The sequence below is a fragment of the Pleurodeles waltl genome, chromosome 8 (genome assembly GCF_031143425.1).
Source record: "Pleurodeles waltl isolate 20211129_DDA chromosome 8, aPleWal1.hap1.20221129, whole genome shotgun sequence".
Taxonomy (NCBI): Eukaryota; Metazoa; Chordata; class Amphibia; order Caudata; family Salamandridae; genus Pleurodeles; species Pleurodeles waltl.
The window spans coordinates 437,075,611-437,094,400 of NC_090447.1; the positions used below are offsets into that span (position 1 = coordinate 437,075,611).

The window sequence follows — 18,790 nt, forward strand, 5'->3', positions numbered from 1 at the left end:
AGGTGTTCCAGATCCTCTGTACCTCCAGTCGAGCCTGAAGAACCCTTGCGCGCCCCTGGTAAACATACTTCCGTGCCCTGGTGGTCAGCAAGATGGCGCTCCTGCACCTTTAGCTCAGCCTCCAGTTGTCATCGCACACCACGAGTAGTTCCAATACAGGCCTCCCCTTATGACCGCTTTAAGGGCTTCACAATCCATAGCTCTGTAAGTCGCAATCCCCCAATTAACATCTAGGTAATCGGTGGGGGAAGCCACCAGCACGTCCAGATACACAGCATCTGCCAGTAGTTTGGAGAGGCTATGCCAACTGCGTACTTGGCACATGTCACCACCCCAGTGTACGTGAAGCAACACCGGTGCATTATCAGAGAGGTACTGCTCCAAATATGTCACCGCTATCAACCTCCGAGGGTCCACCTCAGCGACCAGAAGGCGATCCAGGTGACTATTCTTGTTATGAGTCATGGAATGGCAGGTATACTCCCAACCCCCAAGATGCAGTGTGCTCCAGTTATCGCGGAACCCCACGTTTTGCATAACTGAGCAAGGGAGGAGGTCACCAGGACCTTGGTACCCTGCCTGAGCCGATGCAGGTCCCCATCAAGAAAACAATTGAAATCCCCCACACAGATCACCGGGATCCCTACACTATCTTCCAGGAGGTCCTGAATATGTTTAAAGAAACGCTTATCATCAGCATTATGAGTGTAGATATTCAGGAGTGTAATAGCCTTACCATGCAGTGTCCCTGGAGCAGTAAATAGCGACCCTCTATATCTGCCTCACTATACTTATGCAGGAAGGGAACCCCAGACTCAATCCAAATAACCCCCCCAGCATAAGAGTAGCATGTAGCTGAAAACAACTGACCTCTTCGTTTTTTCCCTAGCTTCTGAGATTCTGCTACCATTAAGTGAGTTTCCTGTATACAGGCTATGTGCACCTTATGGTGTTGAAGGAACAAATGGACCCTATACCTCTTAGTGCAGTTGTTCAGATCCCTATCATTCCAGGGTATGATATTGGTACAGTCCGCCATGCTATTTTACAACTCCGTCCCTCAGGAACCAATCTCTGGTCCCATCCCAACATCATTGTGAAGTATTCTAGCAAAGAATAAGGTGGCACTCAGAATCTCACATGCACTGCAATCATCAAATTTGCACTCCACAACCAGCGGGAGCAAAGGACATTCCAACACCCTCAACTTCAACACCTCCCCACCATGGATACACAGTAAAACAGTAACAAGACATACTGCATATCCATTAAGATCCCTGCTGTCAGGATCCACAGCCTTAACCCCAAACCCACAACCATGGCCTATCACTAACTGTGAAGAGGCATCCCAGCCCGCAGCAGAAGATGCTGTATCTGAACACAGTACAAACCAGTCCAGGAAAAGGTCATCACAACAAAGAAGCACTATCCTGACAGCATTCCAACAGGTTGCCCCTCTCTCCCTGGAAGTAGAGAGGGTAAAGAAAGAGAAAACAGAGAGGTGCAATTAGCATGTCACAGTATGCTAGCACAGATTAGGCAGTAGATTCACCCATGTTCAGTGCAGCTTCCCGAGCAGGCACCTCTCCACCAGAATCTGAGAGGCGGACCTGGGAAGCCAGCACCATAGTACCAACCCCTTGGATCACAATCCTCGCCGGACTCTCCCCACCAGGTGTCGAGGCCTCTCCAGGTGTGGGCTTCTCCTTTGTTTTCGAGTCCGGGCTGTGAGCTCCCCCGGCACCTGCCCACCAGGAACCTACCTGTTCCATAGGCACCTTGTCCCCTACCTCCTGTCACTGCCAAACGTCCTCAGGCGTATCATAGAAGTGGGATTTGCCTCCAGACAAACCCTCAATCGAGCTGGATACAGTAACGTGTCCTGGAGGCCGTGGATCGTAACTTGGCTTTAACCTTGAGAAAGTCCTTACGGGTCCCCTGCTGGTGTAGTCTGGGTGGATGCAAATCCAATGGTTCTCAAAGTGGGTTATGTCCATCTCTCGGGCCTCACAAAGGATGCAATCTCTGTCCTTGTAGTTTAGAATACAGGTTTTGATGGCCTGCAGCGGTGCCCCGGGTTGAGGGGAAGCCACCAACTCCTGATGCACACTCTCAATCACAAAGAAGGGTGAAAGCCCACTCAGCCTCAGCACATCTCGGATCCATCGTTCTGCGAAACTTTCCATAGCACCCCCTTCAGTCTGTTCCGGAAACCCCAGAAAATGAATAGAATTATGGCCTGACCTCCCCCCGGGATCCCCTGCTCCTGCATTTAGGGCCCAGTCTTGGAGGCTACTGCAGCTACCTGCTTCCGCAATGTGGCCACCTCGGATTGAAGTTTGGGGATGGACCCCTCAACCACCTGGATCTTATCAGATATTTTGTGGAGATCCACGCAGAGGAGGTTCACCTTGATTGCCACAGATTCATTTTTCTCTCAAGGGTCACCCTAAAGCCCTGTATAGCTGCCAGTAGCTGTGCCTGGGAGAGGTCTTCGTGGTTGTCCCGTTTCCTGACCCTACCTGTACCTCCCCCTTTCTGGTTTGCTGCAATGAGGATGGGGCCGGAGTGGCATACTGCTCCGTGTTGTTCTGCTGCCTGGGGCTGGGCTGCTTCTTGCCTTCCCATTCCGAAAGCCAAAGGGACCCCTGCATACCAATGTGTGCACCAAGATCCCCAGTTTCCGTATTTCTATGCCTTCCCAGCAGCAGTGACCGTATGGACCCCAATTTGCTCTCACATCATATAAGGATACGGGCCTGAAAACTGGGCTGTAAAGAAGCTCAACTGAGCACCAAGTGCTCCTCAACCTACGGCATAGCCTCCACTACTATCCCCTTGCTCATTCAGACCACTGACCCCCGGGCAGGGGCCTCAGGGCACGGACCCTCACCGTGACTCCAAGGAGATTTCAGCAGGGCCCCAATAAAGCTGCAGAGTTAGTTCTGGGCACTCTCAGGCAACCAGGCACACAGAGTCGGGGTCCTTCACGATCCCAGACATGATGAGAGGTCCAAGTCTCTAGGCACCGAAGTCCAGACCGCCCAGCGGGGCAACATGAGCCTTCGGGGGGGCCACAGCCTACCTCCCCCAGGTCAGCTCACGGAGTGGCAGGAGGGCCCCCAGGAAACCGCAGAGTCCTCGAGAGGTGCAACGAGCAGGCCAACTGGCAGCCAGGCTCCTCGCCCATGCGGTCAATCCCAGCAGTTAGCTCTTCCACTCAACATCCCCAGGGGAGAGTAGGGGGGGATCCTCCAGCCACCACACGTTTTCTCATCCACTTCTGCACAAAGGAGTCAAGAGCAGCAGACTTCCCGTAGACCTCGACACTCCGCACTGGCCTCATGGGCACAGAAGAAGCATCCATGCCCGCAGTGAGCTGCAAATCCTCCGATACAGAGACTGCTGCCCTGCACCTCCCGATCAACTCCATGGGATGCACACTGCGCACACTTGGCAGTGGCAGTCCGGATGCCCCAGAGCTGATAGAGAATTCCCAGCCCCGCAGGCCACTCCTAGCACAGGCAGAGCACACGGACTCCAGACGCAGCTGCCAGGACACCCCAGGCCACGGTGGGCTCCGCAACACAAGAGGGCAATCCTGTGCCCCTCGTCTCCAAAATTGCGCTCGTACGGCCCTGGACTACTGTGGGGTGATCTGTGGCGGCAATGCGACTGCCCAGGCAGCTGGATACAGCAGGATGCCACAGGATAATGCCAGGACAACGAGGAGCCTCTTTGAGGCGTGTCCTGTCAGCCGTCTTGCGTGGTCATTCCCCGCCCCCTGCTGTCAATAATAGCCTTTTTATGTAGAAAGCATCAAAATATGGTAACATCAAACAAAGGCTCAACTGTGACTGACTATTGCCAAATGTGACACAGTCAAGGTGATAACGAAAAAATGTATACAGTATCATGGACACAAGTGAAACAAATGTCTTTACAATAAGTGTTCACTGTGGTCAGACACATGAGCTTTGATGCAAGATAGCCCTACTTGTGAGCTATCAAGCAGTACTGTTTGGCTTTTATGTATTGGGCCCTATATGTGAGCTTGGTCTTTCATATGGACATTGTGAGCTGATAAGCTGTACACTCAGACCCTACTTGTAAGATGTTAAGCAGTGTAACCAGCCTGCTATATGCTGGGTCCTACATGTGAGCTGTGAAGCGGGGTAGCCAGGCTGCTATGTACTGTTCTGTGCATGCGAGCTGTCAAGCAATGGAATCTGACTGCTATATGCTGGGCCCTACATGTCAGCTGTCAAGCAATGTAGTTAGACTGTTATATATGTGACCCTGTATGTAAGCTGCCAAGTAGTGTAGTTGGGCTGCCGTAGACTGGACCCTACATGTGAGCTGTGAAGCAGGGTAATCAGGCTGCTATATACTGTTTTGTGCACATGAGCTGTCAAGTAGTGCAGTCTGACTGCTATATGCTGGGCTATCTGCTGGGTCTAGCATATTAGCTGTTAAGCAGTGTAGTTAAGCTGCTGAATACGGGGCCCTACATTTGAGCTGTGCAGACGGCTGTATCTGCTTGCTGCATATGAGCTGTTTCTGCAGTCTGACTGCTATATGCTGGGCATCACTGCCTGAGCTGTGAAGTAGATTAGGTAGGCCCCTACAAACCTGGCTAGTATAGTCAAGCTATTACTTTGCACTTAATCACATCCAGTAGTCTAGCAAATGTTACCAGTTCCACACCTTAGTGTTGCCCTGTATATCCCCAAGCACAGAGTTGCAGAACAGCCACTCCCAAAACTGTGGATTCCCTCCTCGTCCCCAAATACCCAAATCCCTGCGATCTGCCAGGACACCTGAAGTGCTGATGTGCCTGGATTCCTTAGTAATATACCAGTCTGCACCAGGGTACAGTTCTGTTGATTACCAGCTCCCTTGCAGCACGTTGACCAAGGAATTATTATACTCCACATTAAGGTGCAGTCTGTATATTAGTACATTTTGCCACCACCTTCCTTGAACTCATTGAACTTCAGTGACTCTGTACTTCACTGCGGAGTACGGCGTTTTATTGGTTAGGTTTCGCCTACAGGACACCTGTGCTATAAGCGAAAGCTATTGTGAATAAAAACAAGCATTTGCAATGCAAACGTTCTCACGTTTGCTTGAGCTCGAGCAATTAGCATTGTAAACTCCTAACAGAACTTTGCTTGCCACATAAATTGAAAATGAAAATAAAACCGTTTCACATAACTAACTAGACTTTTCTTGCAATATAAACTAAAAAGTAAACGTTTCACTTAAGCGAGCTGACGGCTGCCATCAGTGCAAAGCAGACACACAAACGGAAATAACAGTTCACTCGTAGTGAAACCTATCGGCAAAAGTGCAATTATCTACGTAAACAGCAAAAGTGCAATTAACTATGTACCAGGGTCGATGTCATGCAAAGCGCTCGACTTCTGCCAAGTGAGATGGCGCTGCGAAAAAAGAGAAAAAGTAGTCCACAAACAGGACAGAAAACAGCAAGCCTCGTATGTTTTCAATACTTGGTCTCTGCGCTCGAGGAGGGCTAACCACTGGAAAAGGCATGACATATGCATGCCTTCCACTAATGAAAGTAAGCAGATTTTAAAAGGCAAGCCCACGAACCAGTGAAAGACACTGACGTGACATGGGCGTGGTTTGAAGCCCAAAGAGCGATAACAACACGGAACTGAGTGCTTTGCGCTCGCCTGTAAAAAGTGAATCTTCCAAGGGAAAGATTGGGATATGTTGCAACATTTTGTATACACTTTCAAAAAGGATGCTCCTCATACACCCCAACAGCACTGAAATGACGTCCTAAACTCTATCCGTTAGAAAATAAATAAAATCCAATATTACACAATCGACAATCACAAACCCTTCAAAAATGCCCACTGATCTTCACAGTAACAAATACTTCCTCAGTGACCACTGACGTAGAGATCACTGTGCCATTGACACTAGCATGCCTTGACTGACAGTTTCTTGTATATGGGATAAATCTAGTGAAAAGAAATCAAAAACAGGCATATGGGACGTGCCTCATCCCTGGCATACAGGAGTACATAATATATACCATACGATCACTCTACTTACTCTCTGTGGAAAAAATAATTAAATTCAAAGCTGTTTGCACCATACGCATGAATCATCAGCAGGGGCTTTAACTATCCTCAACATCCACTGCATAAACCTACAGTTTACACCTTGCCTTTCTAAGGTCAAGCCATTTTAACACATTGGAAGAACCCCCATATGTAATGAGGCAGTTTCTCTGGAGCAACCTTGAGATATCACCGCTCCCAAATGAAAAATATGTTGCATTTATAGCTATTGGTGCTGTTGCTTCTGAAAATGTAGCAATCCCAATGTAAATTGATCAGCCCCTAGATGAAAGATAGAAAGTCTCTCTCTCTCTTCACATATATATGTGTGTGTGTGTGTGTGTGTGTGTGTGTGTGTATATATATATATATATATATATATATGTTGTGATAAAACTCTTCTTTTTTGTTATCCCACAATAAAAATGTAGAATAAAATAATATTAAAAAGAAAGCAAACTGATCACTCTATCTAGTACCCAGCTCACCAAAGTATGCAAGATTTTGTTCCCAGCTGGAGATAATCATCTTACAACGTCTAGCACCCACACTGATTTATTATATTTCATATGACTGCCATAAATATATAGAAATACTGGTGAGTAATTGCGAGGTACTGAGATGTTTTCACGTTGGAGTTCTGAGTGACATCTAACAGGCAATGAGAGTGAAGTTACCCATCTATAATTGTATTTTATTTATGCCCCCCAAAAGCATCTGCCACTGCTTATACCTGCTAGCTTAAAGCAAGAGAGTAATGGGGAAGTCATACACAGTATGGCCTTTCCCCACTGGCCCAAATGTGACAAAAACATTACCTGTGATCCTTATTCAACCCCCACCACGTTTCCTGCCTTCGTGTCCCCTCCTGCAGCTGCTCTTTCTGCGTCAGGCCAAAGCTGATAGCAGTGGTGCCATGACAGGCTCTTCGATAGTCCTGTCAGATTGGCCTGGAAGGCCTTTATGATGTAGCAACAATAGGTAGGTAATGAGTTTTGTTATCAACTGTTGCTGCTTCATAGTAGTGAATTACCTCCAAGCCGGTGGAGACAAATAGGCTCCACATATCCACTATGGACTGGGTAAAAGACCACCTGGTAGTCCTCATCCCAAGAGTCCTTAAGGGCCAGATTACTTTGGAAATTGGGCTATTTGCGCCTTTGGACAAAACATCTGAAATAGGGATGTAATTTGCAAAAGATATATACTCTTTCTATCCTGACACTTGTTGCAGATTACTTTCGGTGATATTAGATAATTTACCAATTAGGGAACCAATCTGCAGTGATTAGGTTTTCATGTAGGAGCTGACAAATTGCTGATGATCCCTTTGAAGGCAAAGAAAGAATGAAACATGTTGAGCAGGAATGCAGGAGGAGTTGTCATCCTTCCGAGTCCTAGATTTATATTAACCTTTAACAAAGGCCCCAGTGATAACCTAAAAGTTCCCCTAGCAGAGTAGTTTATTTTAACCATCACTTATCATTGTAGTCTCACATAAATTCCCCTCCACATATGTACTTTTGAAGAACATAGTTCTGGTTACAATAGAACTTGAGTACAGATATAAGCTCTTTGGCAAAGTGCCCTGTTGAGGGATCCGTTGGGCATTTCTGCACAGCCCACCGAGGAGCACAGCTCGATAATGAAGCATGCCACGGTTTGTAGGCTGAGGGCTTGTACTTCTAAAAGAAAATGCCTTGAATTACCTTGCTAGGTCCAGGCACGTAATAGAGGACACTATGACCTCCACTAGGGAACTGCACACTTGGGTTTAATGTACAGCAGTGATTTGAGGAAAATATCACTATGCAATATCTTACATGGAACAACCTAAAGAATTACAATCCTCCAGGACAATAAAAGGCCATGAAAATGCTTGGTATGTGCTAAACAAATATTAATAAAATAAAACCCATTACGCCACAGTTGTTTAAGATCTGCTCTGTTCAGCTTCTCCCTGCCCCCAAAACTGACTGGGTGCGGGCTTACAAATACATCAAATAAAAAACAAAAATGGAACATAGTATATGTAAAGTCAGCATGAGATCAAAGTTTGCTTGTGGATATGTGTGTAGATCTGACTAATTGTGGGAGCAATAACAACCAGATGTGGTTGCATGGAGAATGATCTTATGGAATGGCTCTATGTTCTCCCTCCCACACTGGCATTTTTACTCAGAATTCTTAATTGCGGTTCAAGAATGGTGCAGGAGGAAAATATGCGGGGGTTTTCTGCCGATATTTGTCAAGTGTATATAAGCTATAGCAGAATGTTTAATTAAGTAAAATATTGTTTCTAAAGAAATCGTGGTGAAAAAAACGGAATAAGGGTACAGTTGCTCCTTTAAAGATGACTGCTAAAAGGGCTCCCTTGTTTATAGTGTAAACAATGCATCTAAGATAATGAGTTATAGTAACAACACAATTTGGACAAAAGCCAAAGGGCTCTCGCTTTAGTTTTGAAAAGCTTGAAACACTGCAAACGTGATTCACTTTTACACATTATTTCCCTCGTGATTTCGCCAAATTATTTATTGCTATTACGTGGGTTCATCCGCATTCGTGGTTTGACTGAGTAAAGCCGATTATGTGAGTAGCAATGCATTTCACCAACAGCCTATATAATAAATAATTTGTGTAAAGCAGCAATGGCATATGCTTTCTAAAGATGCAAAACGGTATCAAAACATGTTACAAAAGGCGTTTATGACATAATATCAGATCAGAAACCCCTTCCTGAAATTTCACAAAGCTGAGAAACCACTGTTCCTGTTTGTGAACTCAGCAAGATAAAAAAAAAAAAAAAAGCCATACAAGCTTGCGGAGTTCAGTCGGTAGCTCCCGTTTCACGGCATATACACAAGTGAGGGAGTGAAGAACTCGCGGAGGAGGGAGGGGGTGAGGACACAAGAGGGAATCATTAGCCGAAATTAGAAAGACAATCATTTGAACTGCAGTTAGAGCTATTAGCAGTTTCCGGCCACACAAACTGAAAATAAAGAGTAAAACAGTTGACATAAGCGGCCGGTTCAAAGAGACGCTCTGAGCTCGCAGAGACAGACAAAAGGAACAAGCATTTGAACAGCAAGAACAGAAAATGAGTGAGGGAGAGTAAGGAATGGAGTAAACAAAGTCACACATGACTGTAGATGAAAATAAGTAATAGACTAGAGCTCTGTAAACAGAAACAGCCTGGAGCCACTGAAACATCCAGCGCTCTGGTCGAATGCTATTAGCCTTTAAAAAAAGTAATCCCTAAGCACATGCTACATAGGCACAAGTGGAAGGGTACAAGCACTAGGGCCAGGCTTCAGGGGAGTGTACAACTGTGGAAAAGGTGGTACAAAGAGCAAGTATTGACCACTAGCAAGCAAGGATCTTTTAAGGACACTGAAACAAACCAGTGAAAAATCAGAGACCTCACAAAGAAGTATAGAAGTATATACTAAAGTATATACAAGAGGTCATGAATGCTCGACCTAAAAAAAGCTTAAAAAGGGGCCCACTCCCATACTTACGGTTACTTAACATTGGTGGGCTCCCACGTCGCTGTAATTTCCTTGCTTCACATTGGTTATGGCGTCCTCCTGTTTCCACTTTCTATTCTTCCTGTTCGGTTGTCCATGGAGCTTGGACGAAGTACATTTTCCTGTCTATGCGGCCAGTATCCTTTCACTTGCCGCTGCTGGTAGAGGTACTTTTTTTCTATTTGAAACATAGCACTTCTCAATAGTGCTTGTGGTTGCAGGGCCCTTTCTACCCCCTCACTCATCCTCATTGTTTTCACTCTCTCTCCCACCCCCTCCAGCTTTGTCATTAATGCATTAATATGTATTTTTTTGTTTTTTCGTTTTAGTATAACGCAAACTCGACTCAAAGGTATTTGACTGCTGCATCGTTTTTGTATCCACTCACCTCGCTGCCATTGTTTCCCGCCCTCGTCCCTCTCGTTGCTGTTGTTATATCATTTGCAAAAGAGTTATGTAGCACACGCTAGACCCGAAAGTATTGGAGTGCTTTGCACGAGCAATATTTACTTTACACAAGGACACATTTTATTTTTATTTTTAGGAACAGGAAGTTTAAGTGATTTGCTCCGAGTCTCTACATGTTTATTCGATGCAAGATTCAAACCAGGTTGTTCACTAATACAGGCGGCAGTTATGGCCGTAACGCCACATCCCCTTTAAAAAAACATTAACAAAGCCAAATAGCTTGTGCAGAGGTATTTGGCTTTGTTAATGTTTTTTAAAGATTTTGCACAGCAGCTTGGGCTGCTGTCCAGCATGATTTAAAGTAAACAAAAAAGCACTATGACACGCTCAATGATGGCCATGCCTTAAGGCTTTGTTGTTAGTTACTTTTCATGCTGCACAGTAGCTCGCACTGCTGTGCAACATCTTTAAAAAACATTGATAGGACCAAAGTTATCGCATAGGCAAAACTTATTGGCTTTGCCAATGCTTGTTTTTGAATTTCTGCTGCACCAGAATGTAGCTTGAGCTCTCCCTCAGTCTGCACTTGGGTACAACATGCACTATGATAATTGACTTGTTATCTGCCTGTGTCCTTGGGACATACTTGCTTGTCTGTTCCTGCATTTTATTTGCAGTCTTACCTAGTGCAAATAACACCCACGTTTATTACAAGACATTTTTCACTGCATGCAAGAAATGTATAGAACTACAGCTTCAAGGTACATTAAAGGTAAGTTATAAAAAAAAAAACACAAGTTAAATAAGCATTGGCAAAGCCACATATGTCTGGCATTGGCAGTCAGCCTTTTGGCAATTCTTGTTTTGTTTTGTCCTGTATTTTTTTCTTACAGAACTTTGTTTGGGAAAATGGTGCGCCCTCATCAAGTAAAAAAAAAAAAAGTAATTGGCTAGTAACAAAAATGATTTTTTGGTCTGAGAAGAGTACACATTGGTATAGTATTTCCTGACACTGAACTAAACTACTTTGTGTGGGTGGATGTGCTCTTTTGAAGGGCTGTATGCCGTAACTCATAATGAAGTCAACCAATGGCTGAAGTGGGCTGACACATAGCCCCTTGATGTATGCTGGTGTGTGGAAGAAAAATGTGAATTACTCAATCACAGGCTAATGGATGAAGTCTAACTGGAAAAAAAAACCTTTAATTAACTATGGTGTATATACTTTTAGTAAAATCAAAAGTTCTTGGATAACACAGACCTAAAAAAGTCAGTTTGTCTGGCAGCCTCTTAGGAAAGGAGGCAAGAAAGAAGGTGAGAAAAAAGGGTAACCAAGGCAGGCAAAAAGTAAAGGCAGGCAGGAAAAAAGGGAAAGAGGAAAGGGCAGAAGGTAAAAAAGGAAGAAGGAAAGAAGGGAGGGAAAAAGGCAAAAAAGGAAAGAAAACTTAATGAATGAAAGAAAGAAGGTAACCAACCAAAAACAAAAGGAAGATGGTAAAAAGGCAAGAAAGAAGGAATGAAAAATTAAAAAAGGAACGATAAAAAGAATAAAGATCGAAGACAGAAAGAAGAAAGGAAAGAGGGTTCACAGTATAAAATATTGGATACTAAAACCCAAATTACACCCCATATTATGTAAATAAGTTTTGCAAGTGTGCTAGAAATTATACATGATTAAGATTTGGTTTTCTTCCTGGGCAAAGTTTATTAAAGAGCCATTGGTGATTCGGAGTCCATTAGCACAATATGGCATGCTGTGAAATAAGAGTAGTCAGTTAAACAAAGGCCATTCGAAAAGGAATTTACATCTGCATTGGCAGGAGACATGAACTGATAAAACTGGAATTTGCCCTGTGCGTACTTCAAAAGTGGCCTGCTATCACATCAAGCAACACCAAAGAAGTGACAAAGTAAAAACAAAACCACTGACATTCAAGGGAACAACCTTGTGTGCAGATGTGCTCCTTGTGGAAGAGCAAAATGCTTTCACTCCAAGTGTAGCTAACAAGTGACTTAATTATCTTGACCCATTACCCCATGCTCTTTTCCTGTGCCGTAGATACACAACTCATTTTCTCCCTCACGGACAGGACACCCAGTAACCGGATCAAGTTAAATGCCTGCATGACTGAAATTGGTCACTTGATGAAGGCCAATTGTCTGAAGCTGAACACTGACAAGACTGAAATAACATTCTTCAGGAAGAGCATATCACTGTGGGACTCCACTTGGTGGCGACAGAGCTAGGACCGACACCCACCTTCCCCACTCACGCCCAAAAACTCAGGATCATCATCAAAAGCAAACTCAGCATGATTGCCCAAGTCAATACAGTCACTGCCTCATGTTTTTATACCCCGAAGATGCCTTAGAAGATTTTCAAATGACTCTCAATCAGCACCTGGAAAACTATCACACACTTGCTGGTCACAAGCAAGCTCAACTACAGGAACAGACTCTCTGATGGGATCAACAAAAAAACTCACCAGAAGGCCTCAGACCATTCAGATCTCTTTGGCCAGAATTGCTTTCAACCTTCCACACCAAGTGATTCTGGTCAAAGAGATCTGAGTGGCCTGCAGCCTTGTAGTGAGTTTTTTGTCACACCATACCTGTAGAAGTTCCACTGGCTTTTCATCCACAAGCAAGCATAATTCAGACTCCCCACCCACACCTTCAATGCACTACATAACACTGGCCCAGCGCACCTCAACAATGGCATCTGCTTCACAAACCTTCCAGACACCTCCACTCGTCCGGGCTCCTACTTGCACAAATCCCACACATACGGAAAGCCAGATTTGGTGGTCGATCCTTCTACATCGCTTCTAAAGTATCAAACGGCATTGGTTATGCATTGCCCTAGCTATTCATGTGAATCTTCCTTCGTGTCAAATGCTAATTAAAACATGTTAAAAAAAAGTGCGAAATGACCTGCCGCCACACATAAGAGTCTCCTCCTCACTTCCTGAATTCCGCAAGAAGCAGAAGACCTAGCTTTTCAAAGTATTTCTAGTATGCCCTAGATGTGGTTTGACTCACACATTCTCAGTTTCCAGGATCCCCTCCTAGGTGATAGTGCTCTCTACAAATATGCCTAAAACAACTTGCCCGCAGACTTTGAGGTGGCATCAGCAGGGCCAGATGGAAGTCACAGCCTCCATCCTTTGTTGCTCTATAAAATTTACGGAGCCATGGGCTTGTCTTGGGGAGGATGAGCAGAGCGTCAAAAGTTTCAACCCGACCCTCAAGTGGGAGATGCACCGGCATCACATCTCTCTTTTTAGTGTATCAGGAAGGGGGATGCCCCAGTATCTTCATTGCCAACAACATAATCTCATTGTCAAGCACAAATAAAGTGGAGGTTGTATTTGAGCACTAGTAGCAGTAGCAGAGGCTACAACAACTGCTCTCCACCACACCCCAAGTCGGCAGTGATTCCAAGAACAGAGAGGTGAGGCTCAACTCTCCATCACAGGCTCAGGAGGGCAGGGCCTGCATGTGGACACCAGTAGCAGTACCACCGCAGAACATACCTACCTTCCACTGCAACCCCAAATCAGCGGTCCAGAGTCCAGACATGTAAGGCATGACTCTCCAGCACAACTTTGACTCTCAGTTGTCCGATGCTGGTGGGTGAAAACAGAAGGGGCTTTAGGCATAGAGCTATGTGAATAAGCTCCTATTCTCTTCAACATCTTAGATTGATTGAACCTTTTTGCATTGAATGAACAGCCGGCCTCCACACCTGGCTGTTGATAAAATGCAATCTGGGATTGGCTGCTTCCTTGCTTCTAGCTGCTTTTGTTCTCCACCTGCTCCTTTTGCTATCCGCAGTTCACTGCACAGGGATGTATTTAGGTTAACCTAGGTATCAGGAAAGGATGTTTCTGAGACACCAAACATGACACCTTGGTTGAGCAAATCTGACATCTGAGTATGTAATAGGTGCTTATCTGAGTACGCCTCCCTTGTTACAGGTACTTATCTTGCCACAATCGGGGCATATCTTTTCCAGTCGGGATCAGCACCCACACATACATACAGCACCTTCTCTCAGTGCATCAGATGTGTGCTTCCAGCCTCTCCACATCTTCTAAAATCATGACCCGCTTCTCCTCAACAAAGCTGCACATGCGGTTTGCTGTACTAAGATCAGAGCACATCTGTCTTACGCATATGACTTCCTTATAGTCCATCTCCCAGACCACAATCACTCAACCAGCATCCACCCTTTACCCTCCCTCCATTTATAAGTCAGCCTGCCTGCAGATGCCCATCAGAGCCATTTCCATCACATGCACCTGCTGCACTGTACTGCTAAATTTTTCCTGTAGTGAAACAGACGAACATCTCTGAAAATCTGCCAAATATCTTGCACCATGCTATATATAGGCCAAATCAATCAACATCCTTTCTATCCGCACAAATGTGCACCTGAATGCCCCTGATAGCAGTCTAACAGCTGTTGTCTATACAAAGGGACCACACAAGTTTATTTTGTTTGGAATTTTTGTTAATCTTTACTTGAGCTGTGAAGCAGGGTAGTGCAGCTTTTATATAGATGGGCCTGATGAACATACAGAGGAGTCGGTTAGTCAGAACACAATGAGGTAGGTCCATTTAAGTGATTGGTGAAAAAGTAAATGGAGGGGCTGTATACTGGGGCTCTAGCATTGGCTGGGGAATAGTCTACATGCTATATACTGGCATGCAGGCCAGGCAAGTTGAGCGGATATATTCATAAATTTAATCATATGTTCTATTCATAAATGTGCTCTTATGTCCATATATTCTTGAGTTGTTCTCTTTCTTGCACCCCAATTTCAGTTTAATGTCTGCATGATAGGTTTACTTCAACACAAAACACTGTCTGATAGACAAAGTGTGACTAAATGAAATATATTCAGCCAAAGAGAGCGTAGAGTGTGTGGAGTAACAGCCGGATTCTGGAAAACAGTAGTTTTGTGTGCCATTTCAGAAGTGCTCAAGAAGACGTAAATTATTCTAGACAATTACAAATTTCAGGTGATCCATAATCTTCTAGTTTTTTCCAATATGCAAGCAGTTGCTTTACCATACTGCTAGTTTGAGGTAAATAAGAGTGTCCTATTCAAAGTTTGCTCATCAACTCATGGGGAGATGGCCCCAAGTTTACCCTATTTGTTTTTGCTTTGTCTTCAGTAAATCTAGACAAGAGTAAATTCAGCAAATGTTTATTCATAACACTTTTCTGCCGTAATAGAAACCATACTGATCTGTATTATGTGAGAAAAGGCCTCTTTTTGACCTGGTTAGCCCCCACTTTTTGCCTGATGTAGCCTAGAAATTGTAACCCAGGGCCCCTGCTAACCACGGTCCCTGGGCCAGAGCTCTTTCCCTAAAACTGTTGTGATGCATTGGCACAATTGGATACACCTTTAGCTACCACTATAAGTCCCTAATAAAAGGTACTTAGGTACCCAGGGCATGGGGTACTAAAGGTAGGTCCCTGAGGGCAGCAGCACTAATTGTGCTCCCCTCTAGGGCCATGCACTGAGTCAACCATACACTATGGATAAGACACCCCTGTGGCAGGCCTTCCAGCCCTTGGTGGGATGCACCATATTATATGTGAGAGCATAGCTGCATGAGCAATAAGCCCCCACTGTGTCCTTGCCAAAACTGGTACATAGTGAGTGAACAGAGCAACCATTTTAATACATATGCTGGACACTGGCCAATACGAGTTTCCTGGCTACATGATGGGCACTCTGAAACTTGGGTTGTTTGGTATCAAACAACTCAGAAGGTTAAATCCAAACTGGTGCCAGTATTGGATTGATTCCTAAAAGTACCCACGGTTACCTTAGAGGTGTCCCCTGAAAAAGCTAACTACCCTGGCATGGTTGCTGACTGGTCCTATCCAGCTTGCCACCTCCAGACATCCAATCTAGAAACCTTGGGGGAGAGATCTGTCTCTCTGGTTTGTAAAACAAAGAAAGCCCTTCCTAGGTGGAGGTGCCAACACCCCCTCCCTCAGGAATGTGCACTGCCCTTGCGGCAAGCTTCAAAGGGCTAACCACCTTTGAAACTGAACCCCCAGGCCTGCTGCTAGCAGCAGATAGTAGCCCCGTGCAAACCCCCTTTTGTGGTAGGAAACTCAAACAAAGAGTAGGAGGAGTAACTCCACCTGGCATGCATGACCGCTAAAGTGTATCCTGCAAGGTGGGACCTACTGTGCCGCCACAAAGGAAATACATTTTCCCACCAGGATATAGATTCTTTGAATGTCTCGCATACACCTTCTCTTTATTGTGCAATTGACATATCATGACTCCCACTCCAAATTGGCTGTAGATGTCATAGATCAGGTGCATTTGGAGGTCTTCTCTTTACCTCCCCTCTCTTCCGACCCAATTTCAGCATATCAAGTTGCACGCCTCTGCCAATAGCAGAAAGATCTTCAAACTCAAATAAATAGTTCTGGCTTCAATTGGCATATCAAATTTTGCAGTACTTTCAGATATCTTGGTATGTATGCCATATTGGAAACTGAGACTCACAACATAACCAGCAGTGGCAGAGTGTTCCAGAAACCCACTGATCACTTTAACCCATCCATGTCTCTGCCTATATTATATGCGTATTTCTTCTCAGTTGTTTACTCCACCTGTATGCCCAAGTATCTAAAGTGAACCAGTCACCATTGCACACGTATATCTGGCAGCATGTCTAGAATCCTTCCAGCTAAGTCACCCAGTAGGAATAGCTTACATTTTTCCTTGTTTATCTGGAGTTCTGATAGCACACCAATGATCTCCAACTCTCTTACCAGCTGAGGTTTGGTGAATGCTGGTTGTTCATCTACATTGAATTTATGTGAGTACTTGATCCTATTGCAAGCCCCAATTCTTACATCGCAGACCTCAGCCAATTTCTAACAGTTCAACCACCAGTGTCATTTATAGTTAAGTACAACTGTAGTTGCATTATTATGGTTTTGAGTGTTTGAACCTGCACAATGGTCCCACCAGCAATATTCAGAAAAATTATAAATAATTTATTAAAAACAAAGTATCTTCCCATATTTATGCTGACTGTGACAGATTCCTACCAATGTCAATGTTGACATTGTAACACCTGCATTTAAACACAGTATAAACTCTAATAGATGGCAGTGTTGAGCATTTATGCAGACTAAAAACTCTAAATGTAATGTACATGAATAACTTATTTTAAGTTAAGGGGGTGTTTCAGGCCCACCTCCCTCTGGAAGTGTTAGCAGCATGATCAAGAGCAGCCTACGTATTCATGACAATCTTGTTACACATGAACCTGTTTTAGCATCTGTGCTTCTACAAGTGCTGCTTCACTATGTAAGAGTTTAGCAGCCTAGTTCTTTTTTAGAACTCTAAAAGTTTCACAGCCAGCTCTTATGTAAATATGGCTTAATGATATGGAGCGAGCCAGTGAAAAAAGGCATGTCTGTATGGCAAAATTGTCATTTATAGTGTGCAAGTAGGGACAATTTGGTCTTTCAAAATATTATTAAGATTGTTTGAACTCAGGAGATTGTCTGTTATTCCTATTTAAAACATGTGATCTTACTTTCTCTTTGCAGGGCTGACAGAACTTCACTGTTTCTCCCGATTACTTCAGAACACACCTGATCTCTTGATATTCACTGTTGTTTCATCTGAACTCATCTTTAAACAAAAGGTTAGATGCTGCTTCTGGGACCAAAGCCACCTTGCCACTGGTTATGTAAGCAACACTATTTAAGAATAATTGTATCCTTAATCAATGTACATCATTTAAATCTATTACTTTCATAGCTGCAGTGTTGTATGTTCAATTAAGATTCTTTATTTTTAATAATGTTCTGAATAGATGTGATCGTAGTTGAGCAGAATCAAAACAAACCTGGTGCAAGCAGTTAAGCCAAGCTTCTCATCTCCTCTGTCCTTATCATATGGTGTTACTCACAGAGCAGGTGCAATGGAGTAATTTCTCCACTCCTCCAATACGAGACAGTAGTTGCGCATATTGGTGTGATCTGATGGCCCCGGTTAGTAGTGCTTTAATTGATTGGCTAATGCTTTGCCTTGGAACTAGTCATGGTCACTCGCCCGCTCTCATGCTCAGCCTCATTGGGTTGCATCATTTCAACTGACCTGCACTGATTTGGGTTTTAGAAGTGCGAACTACAAGGATGGAGAGTGGCATGTGTCTTTTGTTTGCCCCTAACTTTCTTTTCAACCTCTCTCTAACTTTTCTACATAGTCAGTGTTGTGGGAAGCGCCCCTCAAAGTCTGCTTGTATGAAAAAAGTGGAAGGAGGGGGGGAAAGCTTCCAGGCCACAAAGCACACATACACATGAAGAGAAAACTTACTACCAATAGCGAATGCTAGCACAAACCCCCAGATGCTTGGGTTTGATCCGTTACAAAGGAGTTGATGGCTCCCCACAAGCAAACCTATTGAGATCCTCTTGCCAACATTCTATGTCTTGGGAGGCTGACCCCGGAGAATCTGTCTTTTTAAGAATGTAACCCTTTGAGAGTGAATAATCGTTCATTCCTACAGTACTGATCATTGAGATTACATCTGAAGAAAACTTCCCTCTGATAGAGCATTTCAAGTATGCTCTAAACAAGGTCGATAAATCTTTTCACCCAAGCAGGTCGGAACAGTAATTAATATGACATCAATCAACATCTCATTTATGACCAATTTAGCCACACAATGAAAACCTAAATTGGAAATTAAGGTAAA

The 18,790-nt window shown here is 44.3% G+C and overlaps 1 protein-coding gene across 37 annotated transcripts in view; it reads left to right on the forward strand.

Annotated features, from left to right (window-relative positions):
• Window positions 1-18,790, forward strand: part of INPP4A (inositol polyphosphate-4-phosphatase type I A) — a 997,999-nt gene that overhangs the window by 268,670 nt on the left and 710,539 nt on the right. For 27 of the 37 annotated variants that reach the window (XM_069204338.1, XM_069204341.1, XM_069204354.1 and 24 more), the window contains one exon: window positions 17,637-17,779. The gene's annotated coding sequence lies outside the window, so the exon portion shown is untranslated. The remainder of the gene's footprint in view (window positions 1-17,636; window positions 17,780-18,790) is intronic. The other 10 variants (XM_069204366.1, XM_069204360.1, XM_069204345.1 and 7 more) reach the window with 1 other exon arrangement.